The sequence below is a fragment of the Panicum virgatum genome, chromosome 1K (assembly GCF_016808335.1).
Source record: "Panicum virgatum strain AP13 chromosome 1K, P.virgatum_v5, whole genome shotgun sequence".
NCBI classification, from domain to species: domain Eukaryota; kingdom Viridiplantae; phylum Streptophyta; class Magnoliopsida; order Poales; family Poaceae; genus Panicum; species Panicum virgatum.
In genome coordinates this window covers 35,018,894-35,038,101 of record NC_053136.1, presented here as the reverse complement: position 1 = coordinate 35,038,101, position 19,208 = coordinate 35,018,894, and positions in this window count along the sequence as shown.

Below are 19,208 nucleotides of genomic sequence, written 5' to 3'. Positions count from 1 at the left end.
CTGAAGCAAGTCGAACCCCCTTTGGGTAGATCCGGTATGAACTCCTAGCCACCATAGCTACAAGAACACCCCATGCAATCTATCTCGAGAATAGATCTAGGAATAAGCGCACCCAAAGCAAGAACGAAATCGAAAGAGGAGAGACATGATCGCTAAATAGATCGGATGACATGAAGACATTACTCACATAATAGATTCGTTTGGATCACCACCACCGCGTATACACCATTGACGACTCCAACTAGCTCATGAACTCCACCATGACACAACCACGCAGGGAGGCCATGGCGTCTAGGGATGGCCTAAGCCATCTCCTAAACAACTTCGAAGACTTGCGGCGGCCGTCGTCTCCCTCCGGTCTTGGCCCTAGGTTTTCGTCGAGTTCTGGTTGGATGGATGCCTCGAGTTGAATAACGTGCGAGCTATTTATAACCCGAGGAAGCCACCGGTCGAAGGGGAAGGCAAACCGCCTCAGAAAAGGGCTGGGCCGGCCGGCCCCATGGGCCTAGGCCGGCCGGTCTACCCCTTTTCGGGCTCGCCTCGGTCTCATCTTTGGCGTGTAGACTCCTCGCATCTTCTAGAGTTTCTGTCCTTCACGATTGCACCCCTTTGGACGTTGTTATCTTGGAGATATCTTCGAGGAAAGGATAGGATAGGGAATCCTTCCTTAAATCTTCATTTGCTTTGCTTAATCCCGAAGTATCTTGCTCGGTCCTTTGGGCTCTCTTGGAGGATGGATGTGCATGAATGTGCTTCGAATCAACATGGGCTTTGGTCCTTCCTTTGGGCTTTGGCCCTCGTCTTTCTCCGTGTTAGCGCTCGATCACGGGCCTCGTCATTTCATGCTTCAAAATAGGCCAAAAACCTGCAAAAACGAAGTTCCTCCAAAATATTGTGCAAGTGTGAAAATGACCAATAATTAGGCCGGGGTTAGGACGGTTAGTGATTTTGATATTGAATTCATGCCATTATCAAGGATAAACAAAGGATAAAATGTGTACTTAAGGAGCGCCAACATTCCCCCCATGCTTAAACCTTGCTCGTCCTCGAGTAAGTCCAGGAGCTTTGCTTATAAAGAAATCAGCGTTGCCCCTCAATGTCCTCTCTGCACTTAGTCATACATAACAAGACATATTGCTCTCTCAAGTATTTAGCATTTAAGTTCATGTTGTGACCGGCTACTTTTTCATTATGGAAGATAGACTAGCAATTAAAGAACAAGCCACAATAATAAATAAATGCAATGCTCTCAAACTTAAGCGAACTTCAAACCTTTACCTTGTTTCATCGTGAAGAGTTTTCAAAAGAGTGCATATCAAACATAAGTGAGGTTCTCTTGCAAAAGATCATGGAAATACTCATCTCATCAAGTCGCTCAAGCCTACATTAGATTGTTTTCAACCTATTCTACTCATATATAAAAGTGGAAGGCTTATGTGGAGCTTGGTAGGTAAAAACAATCCTAGCAAAACATTATATCTGAAATATTGTCAAACTAAGAGAGAGATCTAATGGGATTACCGAGACTAGTCAAAAAGGCCATTGGAAAATAATGTTGGAGAGGGGGAAAGATGAAACACACACATTTAGATAGGTGGACATGTGCAAGTGGCAAATGGATGATCCCGAGACACAAATGAAGTTCTCGTTATCGGATTGCACATGGTTGGAAGATTTGAGTATGGAATAATTCTTCAAAGTAACTTGGAAAATTAATGAGACCAAAAAGAACTAAGGAGCATTTTATTCTTCTCTTTTTTTTTCTTTTCTCCCCTTTTTTCATTTTTCATTTTTTTTCTTTCTTTCTTTTTGCTCCTTAGAACTTTTGATAACATAGAATACTTACCCAGCCATCCTCCCATGCTTGAACGAATGCTCGTCCTCGAGTATGAATAGTGGGAGAACCAACTAGCTAGGGTAAGTATCTCAAATTCACCTTCTTCTTTGTAAAACCGCTTGAAGGTGTGTTCCAGGATCAAAACCTTTCCCTCCCGCATACTGTCACTACACGAGGATAATCGGTAACGAATAACAAGAACACGATAGTTGATGTACTCTAGGTAAACCATGCCAGAGCAAAGCAAACCCAAAGCCAAGTTGAGATTCTATTAGGCATCAAAGTATCTCCGGGGAGGCTTGTCTCCCAAAACTTTTCTTTATATGGTGCCCTTGATTCTTTTGATTCCGTCGAAATGATAATCCATACTCAAATTGGGTTGTGGTCAAGGAGGTAATCACAAAAAGATATTTTTGGTTTAGGGTGGATATCCAGCGAGGTTTGCAAAATTCCCGAAGTGGAAACTCACAATGCATGGATAGATAGGCTAGCAGAAAGAAGCTTACAAAAAAAAACGGAATGACCAGCTTCTTAGTCTCGTACCAAAGAAATCAATCTTAATCCAACTCATCAAAATATAAGTTTGCAATCTAAAAGTTTCATCATGAAAGAATATGCTTCTATAGGCTTTGGTAGGTAGAACTTTGCAAGAGATTCACAAATGTAGATAGCATAGGAATTAAGTTTTCAAATTAAACAACACAAGGTGTAAGGTCATCGGTAGACTTAAATCAAAGAGCAACATAGAATATGTGAGTTTAGAATTTAGTCATTTAACCTCCACAAATAAAAGAGCCGGTATTTAATCATTTTAATTCCATTTAATTGAGAGCAAATGGTCAAGTCATATACAACATAGCGTAGGTAAAACAAAGCAGCAACTTTCATCATTTTTCCATAAGCATAACGCATTGCCAAAACGTATCAATGTGGTGAGCACAAAGTGATGGTGATCCTACACTTATTGAAAATAAAAATAAAACTAGGTTATCCTCCTAGAAGCCATGTTATTATAGGGAGAGATATACAAAGGTTGCATCTTTGGTTGAAGGCATATATGTACAAGCATTTAGAAAAAGAGAGAGTTGAGGAAGAATTACCGTCCTTCTCGATGCTCGTAATGAAGTGTAGCGCGGCCCTCCCCCATACTTAAGCATTGTGCTAAGCATGGAAGAAGAATCATGAGCATCTTGTGGCAACTGTGATTATCTTACTTCATGAGATCTTTCTTCCTTGTCCACGAAATCCTCCCCCATGCTTAGCATGATGCTAGGCGTGGAAGGAGAAGATGGACCATCTTGAAATTCTTGAAGTCCTTCCCTCATGTGTATGAATATCATCTTCAATGTGTCTTCACCTTTGTTGCCCCAATTTCCTTCAACTTCTTCTTGTACTAAGTCATGGTCCCAATCATTGCTTCACGTCATCGTCGCCACCTTCAATTCCTCGTTGTCTCATTGCTGCCGCATCTTCATGAATTTTTCTTTCAATTTCCAGAACATAACCTGTACTAAAACATTGCTCCATTGCGAAGTGCACGAATTTTTCTTTCCAACGAGTCCTTATTTGCCCAAAATTGATTCCGAACAAGAGAGTTATGTTCATTTTATCCAAGCGTTGCAATCTGTCCCGACGAATTTCAGAACGCACAACGTCCAATGTTCTTGCCATATCTCCTTGTACGGGTCTTCAAATTCATTGATCTTGAATGCGTTGGGATGGGAATTTGATGGAGCTTCTGAATATCAAATTTTTGCTTCTTGTACAGCTCTGAACATGTTCTCAAATTGATGAAAACAGCTACGTCCTTCTCGGGTTTCGACGGTGTTGACGATCTTGATTGAAATTCTTTTGGTCTTGAACTCATGGGAGCGCTTCTTCATGTCTGCAAAACATTTTAAACACACACTACCCCTGGGGTGATGGTCGGGAGTAGAAACAAATGCCATTTAACATACCATTCCTAAGATCTCAATTTGTGGCAAAGTTAGCTTAGCGAAACTAGTGAGTGTACGTGTGTGCTAGTGTAAATGCAAATGAGAGGAAGGTATATAAACAAAGACATTGTTTACACCTAATTCTAAACACCATGTTTACAACTAGATTGCCGAACTTCTCCATAGCCACAAAGACTTATTTAACCAAGGTCAAAACACCATGTCTATCCCAAGATCAGAAGGCCTTCATAGCACAAGAAAAAATAAAGCGCATTGCAAAGCTTATAAACCAACCAAATGCAACCTCATAGCTTGGTAACTAAATGATGATGGTTTTCAATCATGTCTAAACACCATGTTTACACAAGATTGTAAAAAGGAAAATGCTCACGTGAAGCATTAACATGGATATGAAAGCTTTCATCAATAAAGTTGAGACCAAGCTAGCAAAATGAGTGCATGAACAATGGAATGGACGCAAAGTGCAAATGCAAAGTTAGCAAAAACAAAGTGTTAGCAAGGTTGAAAGGACCTTTCGATGTTGTTCCGCAGCTAGTTTATTCAAAAACAATTGCTAAGAGTGACAAAAAGCCTTCGCGGCACTTCATAAGAAGTGAGGCTTTTGCCAATGAAAAGGTTATTTATCGAAAAAGGATCAAGCAACCGAGCTAACAAGGTTTTAGAAGTAGGTTTATGGGTTTCCTAAGCCATCTCCTAAACAACTTCGAAGACTTGCGGCGGCCGTCGTCTCCCTCCAGTCTTGGCCCTAGGTTTTCGTCGAGTTTTGGTTGGATGGATGCCTCGAGTTGAATAACGTGCGAGCTATTTATAAGCCGAGGAAGCCACCGGTCGAAGGGGAAGGCAAACCGCCTCAGAAAAGGGCTGGGCCAGCCGGCCGCATGGGCCTAGGCCGGCCGGCCTACCCCTTTTCGGGCTCGCCTCGGTCTCATCTTTGGCGTGTAGACTCCTCGCATCTTCTAGAGTTTCTGTCCTTCACGATTGCACCCCTTTGGACGTTGTTATCTTGGAGATATCTTCGAGGAAAGGATAGGATAGGGAATCCTTCCTTAAATCTTCATTTGCTTTGCTTAATCCCGAAGTATCTTGCTCGGTCCTTTGGGCTCTCTTGGAGGATGGATGTGCATGAATGTGCTTCGAATCAACATGGGCTTTGGTCATTCCTTTGGGCTTTGGCCTTCGTCTTTCTCCGTGTTAGCGCTCGATCACGGGCCTCGTCATTTTATGCTTCAAAATAGGCCAAAAACCTGCAAAAACGAAGTTCCTCCAAAATATATGTGCAAGTGTGAAAATGACCAATAATTAGGCCGGGGTTAGGACGGTTAGTGATTTTGATATTGAATTCATGCCATTATCAAGGATAAACAAAGGATAAAATGGGTACTTAAGGAGCGCCAACACCACTCGATCCTAGCAACATCGCAATGTTAGATCGCTCAAGTGGCACTAGATGACCGATATGCAAACAAGTTTGCCCCTCTTGATAGTACGACCATCTATCCTAAATCCGGTCATGCACTTCTCTACACAACCTTTGACCGGTGAAATGAAATGCCCTACAAGTCATACCTTTGCCTTGCGCATTCCATTTCATCTTCCCAAATGTTGATGCCACACAAGCACCAAACTCCATCAAGCCCTTTGATCATCATCATGAGTCAACACTTGGCTTGATCTTTCTTAAATGATATGATCCACTCCATATCATCACATGACCTCTTTGGTTCATCGATCTTGACCTTGCTCGCTCTTCACCGTTGTCTCGGTCCATCGGCGCCAAATCTTGCCCAAGCTTCACCGCCTCGCGGTCCCTCGCTTCAAAGCCTTGACTTGCCCTTCTCCATTGCAACCGGTCCATCAAGCCAAGCCTTGTCTTGATCTTCTCCATTTTGGTCACATAACTCCATGTCATGTCTCATATGCAACGAGCTCCTTGATCACACTATATGAGCATAGCATCAACCCGTAGCCATTTCTCCTCCATGGCACATGTTGCTCATACTAGTGTCTTTGTGTGGACTAATCTCCTGTGTATCTCAACATAAACACTTATTAGTCCACCTAAGTTGTCACTCAATTACCAAATCCAAACAAGGGCCTTTCACACTCGCTGGGCGGGAGCGCATGCCTTCAGTCAGCATATGGCGGCGACGGGATTGCTCTGCGGGTGGGAAGTTGTTGGAAACAGAATGGGTGATTATACTTAAAAGGGAAAGTATATCCTGTCGGAAATCGATTGTTGCAATCTATCCTAGCACGTGCGCTTATTAGCAAGGCCCGTGCTGCATGCTGGAAGGGCCACCTGTGGTACCGAAGGTGGCAAGCAGTCACACAGAGACGCGAGCTTGGCGATCAGGACCTGCGGAGGCTCATGAAGCCCGAATGTGTGAGTCGCGAAGCCGGACACTTGGGCGAAGAGCATTAAAACCTTCGAGGGGACATGCGTGTGTGAAAAACGTGAACATGTGAGAAGGTCCGATTTGTGCACCTCTCACCTTGTGTATTTACTATGAAACCGGCTGTAAGTGAGCTATAAATGAATTGGGGAGGGGCAATTTGGAGATAGCACAACTGTAGCTGAGGGTATAAATAGCCCCTCCCCTCCACTATGTAAAGTGTTGAATTTTCTGGTTATTTACTAGGGAATTTATTGTCCATTTCTATTGCCATTTACATTCCGTTTATGCTCCCTGTTTGGGCATCTACCAAGCAAAGATTCTAACAGCGGCGCCCACCGTTCCAGCACGTAAAACAACCTTCGATGGCCCAACCAAAGAAGAAAGCTCCCGCTGGCAATTCAAACAACTCCACTCAGCCCGGCACTCTCCCCGATGGTCCACCACTCAATAGGCAGACTGAGGAAACCAACCCACAGATCGAAGATGTCACCACAGAGGATGGCCTTCACGAAGGTCTAGTCGAAGAAGCTGAAACCACCGAAGCCTTGCAGACCCAATCTGCAGAGCTCACAGAGGCAGCACTCCAGCTCAAGGCCCTCCAAAAGAGGAAAGAAATCATCGAAGCTCAGCTTGCAACCAAGAAGAGAGCGTTGTACTAGGCAAACAAGCTAGCCGAGGCTAAGCGCAAGCTGGCAGAAATGGAGGCGGAGGTCGAAAACCTACAGAGAGCCTACCAAGATATGCTTGAAGGCTCCACACAGCAGGAAAACCGCATCATCCACTGCTCATAGCGAAGACCAAAGACAACCACCGGTCAACCTCCTATTTGACCCAACTTTACCACTCTCAGTCGCCCTGCAGCGAACTACATGGCCGCTTGGCTACAAGCCCACCCAGCTCCCCAAATATAATGCCTCCGCCGACCCAACTCAATTCCTCATGGCCTATGAAGCAACCATCGCTTCGGCCAGAGGTGATGACTCCACCATGGCCAAGTCCTTCGTCATGGCCTGCGAAGGTTCTGTCGCCAACTGGTACTCCTACCTGCCTCCTCAGTCAATCAACAACTGGTACCAATTGAAAGGAAAGCTCCTCCAAGACTTCCAGGGCTTCAAGAGACTACGCACAAATACAGTGAAAGAATTCAAGTGCTTTCAGAATGACTGTGAGCCTCTTTATGATTACTTCCGAAGATTTGTTCAAAAGAAGGCTCAGATCCCAAACTTTCCGAAGAAGGACGCAATAGAAAAATGCATCAAGGGTCTGTTGCGTGGCCAGCTCGCGTCCCACCTTTCAAGAGAACCTCCGAGGACCCTCGAGGAACTCTACACAGAGGCAAAGAAGTATGCAGAGTCAGATGGCGACCACCGCAGAAGGGTCGAACAGAGAAGAATTATGCATCAAGCAAAAAGGTACAACCAACAAACATGGCAGCAAGAGAAGCAGCCAGCTCAGCAGCTCATTTTACCAGTGGAACCCTTGCAAGATGATGAGGACCAAATAACCCTCGATCCATTCATGACCCCACCGGAGTCAGAGCCCCAACACGCAACAAATGACAGACAAACTTCGTCCGGAGCTCACGGTAGGTAGCCGCGGTAGAGGAAGGGGAAGAAACTGCCTCCGAGAGAGCCCAAATGACTCTTCTGTCATTTCCACGGAACTGACTCCGACCACAGAACAAACCAGTGCCCAGAGAAGAAGAAAACCCTCGAAAGAATGGAGGCTGAGAAAAAGCCAAGTTAGTTGCACACACTACATGGCCTCGGTCTTCACAGATACAACCTCCGCAAATACAATACACAAAACCTCCGTTTGTCCCACCACCCCCATTCACCCAAACATACCGTCAACCCACATACATCTACAATTACAACCCCAACTGGCAGCCTCAGCCAAACCCTCAAAGGCAACCGAGTCGACCCACCACTCCAGCTCAGCAACACAAGAGCAACTACCGCCACCCCCGAGCTCCCACCAAAAGAGGAAAACCAAACCACAAATAGCCAACCCTCGGCATTACCTACCTTCGGAATGATCATGGCCATATCCGGAGGTTCTACCCTGGACATCGAGAACAAGAGGCAGCGTAGAGATTACTTCAGACAAGTCCACTGCATTGTCTCCGAAGGCCCCACCAAGAGAACACAGTGGTCACACTCTCCGATAACCTTCTCTGAAGAAGATGCCAACCTTATTAGCTACCCACATATAGATGCTCTGGCCATCGAAGCAAACATTCAGGGCTGGAGGATTGGCAAGATATTAGTTGATACCGGCAATTCTCCGGATGTCATCTTCTCAGACACCTACGACAGAATGGGCATCGATAAAAACCTGCTTCAACCTTCGGAATTCCCCCTAATGGGATTTGGAGGGAAAAGAGTAAATCCCATTGGCAAGATGTCACTTCTCGTGTCCTTCAGAGACACAGCCAATGCAAGAACAGAGCACATCACCTTCGATGTAGTAGAAATGCCATACCCATACCGCGCAATCCTCGGAATGGGGGCGATCAACAAATTTGAAGCCATTGTCCATCAATTGTAACTGTGCATGAAGATTCCAGCTGCAGCGGGGGTTATCACTGTTCTTGGAGATCAGCAACTTGCAAGAGACATTGAGCGGGGTGTCACCCCAGGCCAAAAGAATGTCCATAACCTTCGGACTGACCCCAAATCCTCTCCTTTTAAAGAACAGCAGAGAGACAAAGAGAAAGCAACCTTCGAGGAAGACTGTGAAGTCAAAAAGGTCCCTCTAGATGAGCACCTTCCTGACAAGCTAGTAACTATTAACACAACCTTAGAGCCAGAGGAGGAAAAAGAACTCCTTGAGTTCCTTCGCAAGAATCAGGATGTTTTTGCATGGTCCGCTAGTGACCTTCGGGGTGTCAGCAGGGATATCATTGAGCACCGCCTAGACATCAACCCCAATATCAAGCCGAAAAAACAGAAGCTTCGCAAAATGGCCGATGAAAAGGTCGCTGTAGTCAAAGCCGAAGTTCAGAGACTGCTGGATGCAAATGTCATCCGGGAAGTTAAATACCCAACCTGGCTGGCAAACACTGTCCCAGTCAAAAAGAAGAATGGCAAATGATGCATGTGCATCGATTTCACTGACCTAAACAAGGCATGTCCGAAGGATGACTTCCCATTGCCAAGAATCGATACAGTTGTTGATGGCACAACAAATAGTCAGCTCATGTCCCTGCTAGATTGTTTCTCCGGCCATCATCATATCTGGATGAGGAAGGAAGATGAGGAGAAAACAAGCTTCATCACCCCTTCGACACCTATTGCTTTGTCAGGATGCCCGAAGGATTAAAAAACGTAGGACAATCTTTCTCCAGAATGTCTTCGGTGGTCCTAGAACACCAACTCAGAAAAAATGTCTTAGCCTATGTGGATGATATTGTTGTGACCAGCTCGGTAAGGAGCAATCATATGGCAGACCTGGACGAAACCTTCGCCAGCCTTAAAAAAGCAGGGTTGTCCCTCAACCCCAACAAGTGCATCTTTGGAGTACACAAAGGAAAGGCCTTGGGTTGCCTCGTGTCCACAAAAGGAATCGAGGCCAATCTGGACAAAGTTAAAGCTCTCTGGAACATGGAGGAGCCCAAGTCCATCAGGGATGTTCAGAAACTCACAAGAAGTATAGCGGCCTTAAATAGATTTATTCCTCGCTCTGCAGACCGAAGCTTACCATTCTTCAAAGTGCTTCGCAATGCGAACAAATTTGAGTGGGGCCATGAGCAAAGCAAAGTTCTTCAGGCACTCAAAAACCATCTCCAAAACATGGTCAAAATGACCTCACCCGATCCGAAGGATGTGTTGCTCCTGTACATCGCAGCATCATACTCCGCTGTTAGTGCAGCTCTTGTACTTGAGGGAGAGGTCGAAGGACAGAAGAAGCAGCTACTTGTCTACTTCATGTCCGAAGCTCTAGCAGGCTCAAAGCTTCTATATTCAGAACTAGAAAAAATTGCGTACGCAGTAATCATGTCTGCTCGAAAGCTTCGCCACTATTTTGAAGCTCACAAGATAATTGTTGTCATAGACCAACCGTTGCATGATTTGTTCAGTAACAGGGAGGCCTCAGTCAGAATTGCCAAATGGGCCTCAGAGCTCTCGGAGTTCTATATTGACTTCGAGAGGAGAACAACCATCAAATCACAAGTATTGGCAGATTTCATCGTTGATTGGACATCCCCAATCTTCAAGGAAGAACCTCCGACCAAGGCTTGGATTGTACACTGCGATGGGGCCTAGTGCAACGACGGAGCTGGTATCGCCACAATCATAGAGTCTCCTTCAAGAGCAAAAACAAGATACGCAGCCCGCCGAAGCTTCGGCAACCTCCAATCATCAACTAACAACACCACTGAGTACGAAGCCCTGCTGCTAGGCCTTCGCAAGATGAAAGCCCTCGGCCACCAGAACTTCATAGTCAGATTAGACTCGAAGGTCGTCAGAGACCATGTTGAAAAGGACACGGAGGCAAGAAAATCAGAGCTCATAGAGTATCTCGATGCCGTGAGAGCAATGAAGAAGTATTTCAAGGGCTTCAATATTGTACACATTCCGAGGTCCATGAATGACGAAGCTGACAAACTGGCAAAAGCAGTAGCAAGAAATGAACAATTACCTTCGGATGTATTTTTCGAAGAAATTACAGAACCTTCGGTTAAGCCGAAGAAAGAAAAACAAGTCTCAGTCATCTCAGCTGAAGACTGGAGAACGCCCATAATGGAGTACCTTCAGGGAAACATTGATCCAGCAAATGAAAAAGAAGAAAAAATAATGTTTCAGAGAGCAAGGGGCTATATAATCTCTGAGGGAGAGTTGTTCAAGTCAGGCGTCACCAGCCCATGGCTAAAATGCATCTCAACCTCCGAAGGCATTGAGCAGCTGAAAGAAATTCATTCTAGCTTTTGTGGCTCACATATTGGCTTCAGACAACTAGTATCCAAAGCCTTCAGGTAAGGATTCTTTTGGCCTACGGCGCTAAAAGATGCCCAGCAAATTGTAAAAACCTGTCAAGAATGTCAAATGATGGGCCCGAAGCCCTCCAAACCTTCGGAGCCAACACAATTAATACCTCCGACCTGGCCTCTACAAAGATGGAGAATCGACCTTGTTGGACTCCAACCCACAGCGCAAGGCAATTACAAGTACGCAGCCGTTGCTGTTGAGTACTTCACAAAGTGGATCAAAACTAAGCCACTCATCAACATCACATCAAAAACAATTAGAAAGTTCTTTTGGCAGAATATCATTTGCAGGTTTGGGGTCCCAAGAAAAATCACGGTAGACAATGACAAACAATTCGATTCTCAGTTCTTCAGAGAGTTCTGCTACAGTGTGGGGATGAAGGTAATTTTTGCCTCGGTCTACCACCCACAATCCAATGGTGTAGTTGAAAGAGCCAATGGCTTCATCTTCGGCAGCATCACAAAGTGCCTGTTCGATCAAATAAAAGGCAAGTGGGCAGATGAACTCCCAAAGGTTATCTAGTCTCACAACACTTCAGAATCAAGAACAACCAAGTTCACACCATTTAGGCTGCTCTATGGTGCTGAAGCAATGACACTAGAGGAGCTAAAAAACCGAAGCTTAAGGGTAACCAATCAAACTGAGGCCGAACCCTCGAACGACGCAGAGCTCATGGAGCTAGATATCCTCTAAGCTTCGGAGAATCTTGAAAAATATCAACAAGAAACCACAAAGTGGAGAGACAAAAAGGTGGTAAAAAAGAACATCTCAGTCGGGGATTGGGTTCTAAAAAGAAAACCAAACGCCGAAACTTCCGGCAAGCTTCACTCCAAATGGGAAGGACCGTTCCTTGTAACCAGAAGCAATAGACCGGGGTCATACCACCTGTCTGACGCCGAAGGTAATGAGCTGTAGCACTCATGGAATGCTGACAGCCTCAAGAAATATTATGTGTAAGCATGTAAAAAAAGGGCCGCGTCGCAAGGTTATAATCGATTGCGGACCTTCATAGTTGTTTTCTGTTTTCTCTTACATTATAAAGGGCCGTACTCTTTTCCTCACAAGGGGGAACTCCACACAGGAGGTGAGGTTTTTGACGAGGCGGACCCATTGTAAACTTTATAAATTCAATGATTCCCCCCCCAAAATTGTCACCTTCGCCTAAGCAACCAAAATGGCAAGCTTCGGCACGCATCTATCGGTTGCTTAAAATAGTAAGTTAGCAAAGTATGCAATATCCGCAAACTTTGCACACTTATCCAAATCAAATAGCACAATAAGTGCGACAACAGTCAAGGGGCTTCAACCTACCTAAGGTTCGAACCAAAACACCTTCGGCGCAAAAATAAAGGAACAATAAGTGCGACAAACGCCAAGGGGCTTCGACCTACCTAAGGTTCGAACAAAACACCTTTGGCGCAAAAATAAAAGGCATAATAAGTGTTAAACAAAAGCCAAGGGACTTCGACCTAAATAAGGTTCAAATCAAAACACCTTGGGCGCAAAAATAAAATTTCAACATAAATAAGGTTCGAACCAAAACACTCTCGGCAACGAAAGCAAACAGCACAACAAGTGCAATAGAAGCAAAGGAGCTTCGTCCAAGTAAAGGCTCGAACCCAAATACCTCCGGAAAGCAACCCAAACGGCATTATGAAGGGGAGACGTTTTTCCTTTTTACAAGAACTACAAAATCCGAACTATGAATGCTAGGTAGGGGGGAGACGTTTTTTCTCTCCAAAGTTACAGCATGCATCATCCGGATAACACCAAGTCCAACTCCGAGCAACACGCACTGCTCCAATCAACCCCAGTAACCTTCGAGCGACGGTGCGCAGGGAAAGATGGGAGACATTTTCCGCAAAATAAAACCCCTGCACACGCCGTATGACAAGAACAACAGATCGTTAACCGAAGGTTTGGAGGGATATGCAAGGAAGGGGGGAGACATTTTTCTCCCTCAAAATTACCTCCAACATTCAAGAAAACCCATCGGGACGACGAAACACAAGGAATGGGAGAGACATTTTTCTCCAAAAACCAAATCCTCGCGCGTGTCGCCCAGGCAAATGGCACCCTACACACTACAAATGAATCTTCGGAAGATGAGTGCTAGGAAGGGGAGACATTTTTCCAAAAATCTTCAAGCACACATCATCCGAAGCATCGGGTTTAATTTTACCCAGAACTACCAGGACCTCTAGAGACGTTTTTCTCAAAACAAAGCACCTCGAAGAATGCACTCATCAGAGCATCACGAAGGATGCGCACAGCAAAGCACCTCGAAGGATGCGAACATCAAAGCATCTCGAAGGATGCACTCATTAGACCATCGCGGAGGATGCAATCGTCAAACGAACAGCCACGACGAAGGCTACACCGAATCACAACCAGATAAGCTTAAGTATTCCGCAGCACTACCCCCGGGGTGAGCGAAGCTAAAAGCTTCCCAAGTTAGCAATGACCCAAAGTTGTCAACTACCTGCGCCATGGGAATATTTACAAAACAACTCGCAAGTTCAAGAAACAAGTGTTTTTCTGACAATATTTAGACCTGGGCCTCCGACGACCCAGCTGCATCGCGCAAAGCAGGAGACCTTTGAGCCTCAGGCATCTGATCCTCCTCCAAAGAATGTTCCAGAGCTGTTTCCTATGCAAACAAACCAATTTCCTCAGAACCATCAAGAAAAAACAAAATAGAGGGGAAAATTCTCCAGAAAATGGTCCTACCTCAGCAGCCGCAGCGGCAAGAGCGCGAATAGTGCCCTTGCCCGAAGGTTGCCAGAACTTCTCAAAGAAAGCAATCTTTACATCCTGGATCCTCGCCAATTCCTCTGACAAACCTTCGTAAGGAACATATTGGAAATCCCCCACCAACACAGAAAGGTCGAAACCTCCGGCCCGGAGGAGGTTACTAGTAAGTCCTTCAAAGGACACGGATGCGGCATTCTCATTGGCAACGCTGATCACCTCTCCAAGTCCATCAAACTCCGGTATGAGACAATCTAGAAGTTGAATGATGGCATCAGAACCTTCAGCCGGCTCTGGCAAGGGCAAAGGCTCCGCTCCAAGCACTGCAAGAGCCTTCTTGTACTCAGACACAGCTGCAAAGCAACATAAGAACCAAAATTTTTTAAGGTCATAAAAATAAGCGAAAAGCTGATGAAAACCAAAGAGACGAAGCTTACCAGTCTCATCAACATTCAGCTCCTCCAGTGTCTCCACCTCTTTATCCAAAGGAGCAGAAGAAGTACCAACAACTTCCTTTCCCTTGATCAGCAGCAATGCCTTGCCGCTCGGGATCTCCCCTTCCTTGACCTCCATTTCTGGAGCCGCTGCATCCACCATAGCCGACGGCAATGGCGCCTTCGGGACAGTAGGCTTTAGCCCAGGCGGCTTCGGAATGTCCGCCGGCTTGGTTCTAGTCTTGACGATGCTCTGAATCCTCCTACGTTTTACGGTACCTTTGGGAGAACAATGAAGGTTAATCAGCGCCTTCGCAACCTCAACCCGACAGCCAGAACCAAAAAGCATGGTCCCGTATTCATCATAAAGATCGTAATGAGATCTAAATAACCTCCCTTCAGGAACCACAATCCCCCCTCCCACCGTCCCCATGAGATCTTCCATAAACGAGGGCGTACCGTTATTTCCCGAAGAGACCTCCTCATCTTGTGCTTTCCTCTTGGCTCTCTCGGCCCTTGCAACTGAAACTTTCGTACTCGAAGGTTTCCGGCCCCGCCCACGACCTCATCCACATCCCCCGCCAGCTGCTCCAGAACTCCCCACCTCCTCTACCTTATCCTTTCCTTTCGACTTCAGCACAGGAACCTCCGAACCAACATTCCCAGGCGCCTCATCCTCGGGATGGCGTTCGGGCGGTACTGGGCGAAGGTCGTAAGCCACGCCCATCTCAGCCAAACAACGGTTCAACCGATGATTCTTTCCACAAATCTCAACTAAAGAAGCATATTCCTTCTTGTTCCAAGGACCTAAAATCTCTGAAGCTTCCCGCTCCAGTCCAGCAACTATAATTTCATCACTGATGCCTTCGAGCCTCTGAAGCCCAAAAACCGGAGACAACTCGTCATAATCCAAGCCAGCAAACTGCTTGCGCTCAAATCCTCGTGGAGCCCAGCCTGCAGACAGTGGATAAACCTTCGCAGCCAAAAACTCCTCCACAACATCCCTACCACTGCAAATATGACAAGCCGCCATAAAAGCCTCCAGACACGGTTTGAAACCTGGCGCGCGCTTGTTGTATGCAGGCTGGTAGGTATGATCAAACTCATCGATATCCGAAGCTAACAGATACTTCTCCTTGTTTGAACCTTCGGGATCCGAGAAGCCAATCTTGGCATAGAACCAGTACCCAAGCCTGTTCCCCTCCGACTTGTTCTTTTGAGCCGTGAAAAGCATAACCTTCTGCAAGCCAGTCTTCTTGTTAGGCTTGCGAGGAACAAAGGTACAGCAGCCATTCTGAACCTCGCTAAGCTCAGTGTTGTCATCCACGTAGACCTTGCTAGGCTGGCAGTGCAACTCGAAAAGCCGGCAAAAAGCGTCCACGGACACCACCCCTCCGAAGGTCCGTACAACCCACAAAAACTTAGCCAAAGCGGCTATCCCATTTGGGGTAAAATGGTGCAGCCTCACGTTGAAGGGCTCCAAAAGCTTCGGCACAATCGGATCCATCGGAAGCCTAAGGCCAGCGGTAAAAAAATCCTTAAAAACAACTACCTCCCCAGCCTCTGGTGTGGGAATCACGTCCGCTCCCGAAGGGCGGCAAACACCCTCGGCAAAATAGGCTTTCGAAACATAGAAGTCTATTGTGCTATGAGAAACGACGGATTGCTCAAAATGCATAGTCTTACGCTTCTCTGGAGCCATGAGTTCCGAAACGTCCGTTCAAACTGCAGAGAGGCTCTCACGGGACTGTTGTTGCTGCTGAGGTAGCTGCGAAGCACCTACTTCCTGTACGTGAGCTTGATTAGAGTCTGCGCGGTACACCACTCGCTTAATGTTAGCCATATCTACAACAACAGAGCAAGGCAAATTAGACATGAGAGTCGAGCCTAACCTTCGATTAGCCTAGTTGTTTGTTTAGTTCGAGCCATGTGACAAAGATACTCACACTTAAAAGGCACCGAAGGATTTTAGCCCACACGACACAGTCAATTGCCCAAAACCTTCGGAAAAGCGCTCTATGGCAAAAAAATGCAACGAAGGTTAGAAAGCTCAAGAAAGCGCAGAGTTTACCCCCCCCTCCTCCGCTTATATAGGCGAGGGAAAAGCTACAGTGGCAATGGTAAAATCGAGGAGTTGGCCGTTGCGGCGGCGCAATCAGAACCTGACACGTACACATCCAAAATCGCCCGTTGCAGCCGACGGTTCGGGAGACATTTTTCCTCGGGAGCTTCCCAAAGGACGCATGCAATCTCTACTGGTTCTGCGGGTTCGGACCGTCGGCTTCGGACCTCGCCCTCGAGGGGCTACTGTTGGGGATTGGACCTTCGGTATGGCACCCGGAGGTTGCCTCCAGCTCCAAAAACATCTCCTAACCTGTCTGCAGGGCTCTAGTACAGGGCGACGAATAAGCTAGACCAGCAGCTCGAAGGTCATGTGGCACTCGCCAGGGTGCTGCATGCTAGAAGGGCCACCTTCGGTATCGAAGGTGGCAAGCAGTCACACAGAGACGCGAGCTTGGCGATCAAGACCTGCGGAGGCTCATGAAGCCCGAAGGTTGTGAGTCGCGAAGGGCATTAAAACCTTCGAGGGGACATGCGTGTGTGAAAAATGTGAACACGTGAGAAGGTCCGATTTGTGCACCTCTCACCTTGTGTATTTACTATAAAACCGGCTGTAAGTGAGCTGTAAATGAGTTGGGGAGGGGCAATTTGGAGATAGCACAACTGTAGCTGAGGGTATAAATAGCCCCTCCCCTCCACCATGTAAAGGATTGAATTTTTTTGGTTATTTACTAGAGAATTTATTGTCCATTTCTATTGCCATTTACATTCCGTTTATACTCCCTGTTTGGGCATCTAACAAGCAAAGATCCCAACACCTCCGTTCCTAACGGTGGGAATAGGTGTGCCTAAGGATAAAAAAATCCACCCGCCTTAAATCTGCATCATCAATTTTGCTGAGACGGCAAGGAGAAAAAAATCAATATACAATTCAATATACTCTTAATATACAACTCAATGTAGAAAAGTTTCTAAAGTATAAATCTTACTCCCTGCATCCCAAAATATGATTTTTTTTCTAAAATTTATCCTAAATCAAACAGTTGTAAGTTTGACCAAGTCTATCCAGAAAAACACTCTACCATGCACCACAAAAAAAAACCTATGAAGAAACATTTCATACGAGATCAGGGCGCTGATGATGCTCATATATTATTGTAGTATTGTTCTTGGTGAAACATAGTCATACATTTATTTTAGGAGATAGCCCGAGCAAATATCTTTTGCAGAACTTTCAAAAGCACTTATTTGCTTGAACACACTTAGTTTAATCCTCCTTGGTTGGGTTCCCATTTGGAACCACATATTTATAAACGAAAAAGGAAACGATAACATCTGCGTGGTCGTCACCCCCTATCATATCCATTCCCATGTTGGGGCAGGGGAACACACAGAATTCCCGCAATTATTGACGAAGACATGCCTCACCCTCCACTGACGGATGACCGGTCCTGGTCAAAGCCACGCCAACTCTCGAAGCTAAGGCTCTCCGCAGCGGGCTCGCCGCGCGCTATCCCATTTACAGAGCGCCTTTAGCGTTTTTTTCGCTGCGGCGGGGCACGCTAAGCGGCTCTTGAAAATGGAGTTCGAGCTCCCGCGCGGCATCCGTGGCGCGGTACGGACGACTCTGGAAACTAACGCGCGCGGGACCCCTCGTCCTTCCCCTAGTCGTCCCCAACCGCACGCCGTCCTCCCGCCCGAGCTTGGCGCCATAGCCACGCGGCCGGAGCTCGAAGCCCACGCGCCATGGGAGGGGCGGGAGCAGGGAGGGCCTCGAGCCCAACGCTGCGGCGGCGGTCGCCCGCCCGCCCCGCCATGGCCCCACGCGGAGGAGGAAGGCGCCGCCGGCGCAGGGGCGCAGCGAGGTCGCGCGGCAGGGGCAGCCCAGATCTCCAGGGCCGGCGAGCCGCGCCGAGGTCTGGGGGTGGCGGCGAGCAGGGCCGGAGCAGAGGAGCCGGGCGGTGGGAGCAGGGGAGGAGCTCGTCCGCGAGGAGGAGGCGCGTCCCGCCCGCCGCCACTGCGAGGGAGCCCGGCGCGCGCGGCCCCTGCTCGCCTCCTCCGCCCCTGCTCCGTCGCGCGTGGGGGCGACGGTGTCGCGGCCTCCGTCCGGCGGCGCGTCGCGGACTCTGCCTCGGCATGGCCGCCTCGCCATGGCACCCCGTGCTGGCTGCCGCCGCCGTCCCGCAAGCCGAGCAGGGGAGGGGATGTGGTGCACACCGGCCAAGCAGGGGAGGGGAAAGGACGGCCGGCGCGGCGAGGAAGGGAGGATAGGGGTGCGCCGGCGAGGAGGGAGGCTGCACGGTGCCTGCTCCACCTGCCGAGGCCCGCCCCGGCCGCTCCTCCCAGCCGAGCTCGCCTGCGCGGGGCTCGACCGCACCGCGGCGGAGCGGAGCTCGCCCTCGGCGGCGCTGCTCGCTCGCCTGCGTGCTGCTGCGGCGCCGAGCTCGCCCGCGCGGGACTTGCCTGCACTGCGGCGGAGCGGAGCGTTTATTTGCGCCGCCGCGAGGCCGCTGCCGGGGGACGGGGCGGCGAGCTCGGGGGCTGCCAGCTCCGGGGCCTCAGCTCCATGGGCGGCGACGAGCAGGGGCGGTGTCGTCTCGCCGGCCCGCCGCTTTGCCGTCATGCCGCCGCGGCTGCACAGCCGCGCCGCGTCTGCCCCGCGGCACACCGCCGTGCCTCGCGCTCCGCGCCGGCGCAGCAGGGGAACGGAGGGAGGAGGGGCACGCCGAGGCCTTCCGCCGCGGCCGCCCGCCATCGGCCGCTCCGCCCCGCCGTGGCCG